Source organism: Mastacembelus armatus, chromosome 8, assembly GCF_900324485.2.
Source record: "Mastacembelus armatus chromosome 8, fMasArm1.2, whole genome shotgun sequence".
Classification (NCBI taxonomy): domain Eukaryota; kingdom Metazoa; phylum Chordata; class Actinopteri; order Synbranchiformes; family Mastacembelidae; genus Mastacembelus; species Mastacembelus armatus.
Genome location: NC_046640.1, coordinates 4,587,169 through 4,589,907, shown reverse-complemented (window position 1 = coordinate 4,589,907; position 2,739 = coordinate 4,587,169). Strand labels below are relative to the sequence as shown.

Genomic DNA, 2,739 nt, shown 5'->3' with positions numbered 1-2,739 from the left:
TGCGGCCCTGACAGGTCCTCTGTTCCCATCCATAGTTTGAATGTGCGTAGAAGAAACAGGAATAAACTGTGGCAGGTGTAGAGCTGATCTCAGATGATGTCTGCTCATGAGGAGCTCCAGTGCAGTATACAGGACAGCACGCTTTAGGACGAGCCTTTTATACTAAGTTTCTAAGTTTGATTTTTTAGCGCCATAGGTTGAGCCTATGATATTAATAATAATAATTATTATTACGGCTTGTTTATAACGATATAATTATTAATAATGAGAACCATAATAATAATGCATATCATCAGATTAATAATAATAATAATAATAATAAATAGTATTATTATTACTATTACTATTATTATTCTTATTATTATTACTATTATTATTATAAGAGTAAGAAGAGATCAGTTACTGGCCCATGTGAGAAAACACGAATCCTGTGAAACTGCTGCCCAGTTCTGCAGTGCAGAAGTTCTTTTACATTAGATCAAAACTAGTACATGTGATTAAAAACGAAGCTCTGAATAAAATTTTGAAAAATAGTCGGTTGTTTTTCGTTTATAATCTTAAACAAAATGACAAACTAGAAAAAATGTATAATGCGCCATTTTTATTAAAACCTAATTTACTCCACATGAATGCCTGTAAGTTTTCCTAAAACTAATGAAGGACAATGAAACCATGAGTTATAGCACAAAGCTGTGATGTTTTGTGATTAAAGTCATATGACATCTGAAACGTCCAATCACAGATTAGAGTGCAGGGACCTTCAAAAGGGAAACACCCCATAAACCAGTTCAAAGTCTAAGTTGAAGAGATCAGACCCTAACAGAGAGGGGTCCGGCCCTGAGACACCCCATTGTTGTTTGTCTTAGTTCTTCATCCTTTCGCAGTGGTAGTATCGTGGCCTATGAGTTTTGTCTGAGACACGATTATTGTTAGTTGAAAACTTTACCCAATACCCTGCTTGATGATGTGCTGAATATCAAGCTCTATCACATATTCTGATAACAGGTGACTTTAACATCCATGTTGATCATCCTGAAGACAAACTCACAACAGATTTCTGTGCAGAGCTTCAAACACTTCTGCAACATGTGAGAGGCCCACACACACTCACGGTCACACACTGGATTTAGTTTTAACAAAAGATGTTATTTCAAACATTATTGTCAAGAACATTGGCCTCTCTGACCATTTCTGTGTTTTCTTTGACATGTCAGTTTTACCTGCTGCCCAAAACACATCAGTAGCTGGAAAAAAGATGTTTAAATGATCACACTGTGTTTATGGAAGCCATGTCTGTGTCAGGGAGCCAAACATCAGACTCTGCTGATTCACTTCTTCACCACTTTTAAACTCATTCATTTCCATTGCACTTGTCATGAATCCTCCATGTATTTTTTCCTGTCAGTCATCAACCAGGACTGGTCAGCCCAAGAAATGTAATGTAATGAAGCTGAGAGATTTTCATGTTGATAGCTCAAAGCTAAGACTGTTCTATAAAAGTTCTATTGAGAGTGTCTTAACTTTCTGTATTCAGTGCTGGGATGGAGCAGTGTCCTTACAAAATAAAAATAATGCTTAAAATAATGTCTTTTGCTAAAAAAAACACGAGGCTGGAAAAAAAGAGAAAACATTCAGTTTTATTGCATTTTATTTAAATGTCATTTAATCTTGACATTTTTGTGGTTACATTTTTTTTCCTTAATTCTGGCTTATTGTATTCTACTTTTTAAAATGTATCCAGCTTTCAAAGAAATATGGGTCTGTGTTTACTGTTAACTCTGGACCCAAAACAGTGGTGGTCCTAAGTGGATACAAGGCAGTGAAAGAAGCCCTGATCAACCATGCGGAAGAGTTTGGAGATCAAAATGTCTCACCCATATCTTATGATACTGATCAGAGACATGGTATGACTTTACTTTACAGAACTTTTTTCTACACCATTTTTTTATATTAGCAGAAGCAAAAATTACTGTAATTTTCATCTGCTAAATGTTACACCTTTTTCTTATGTGTTTTAGTGCAACCTGCTAATGTGTTTTTCTGGATATATTTGATGAGTCTATACTAGTTTGTCATAATATACACTGCACAGTGGCTTCAGGAGGCATTCAGATCTCCTCACTTTTTTCACACTTATTGTGTCTATTTTTACCCATCATAGTCTCTGGAGATAAACTCTTCCACATCCAAATTATTTCCTCATAGTGTGTCATGTAATTGTTTTGTGTCCCTTTCTAAACTGTTTCCAGTCAAACCACTCTGCCACAAATGGGCTCCAGCAGACAAGATTGAGGTTTTTAATACATTTGCAAAATAATCTTTGTTATATCAGTTCCTGGATATATATTAATGGGCAAAATGTCAGTTTTAATATTCAATTTACACTGTAATAATGTGTAAAAGGTAAATGATTCTTTCTGAAGCCACTGTATTTATACTAATAATATATTCACACTGAACTTGTATAGATGTATTTTAACTTGTGTATGATGTATAACAGGAATATTGTTGGCCAAAGGCAAAACGTGGTTGCTCAGCTATCAAATATACTGACTCCTAATTTCAAAACATGGTGAGAAGAGTCAATGAGACCATACGTGTTATAGGTTCTTCATAAATCCAGGTAAGCATGTAGACTGTAAGTTGATTATGGAAACAAATGTATATTTTAGTAATAAGACCAACAATAGGAATATTATTAAAACACAGACTGTTAGGAACCAAAAACTTCATTAAAGT

General features: G+C 34.7%; 1 non-coding gene across 1 annotated transcript; it reads left to right on the top strand.

The window, feature by feature from the left end:
• The first annotated feature begins 872 nt into the window (after positions 1–872).
• LOC113141715 (U4 spliceosomal RNA) lies at positions 873–1,006 on the top strand. Its single transcript, XR_003296792.1, has one exon. It is a non-coding gene; the product is annotated as a U4 spliceosomal RNA (small nuclear RNA).
• The last annotated feature ends 1,733 nt before the right edge of the window (positions 1,007–2,739 follow it).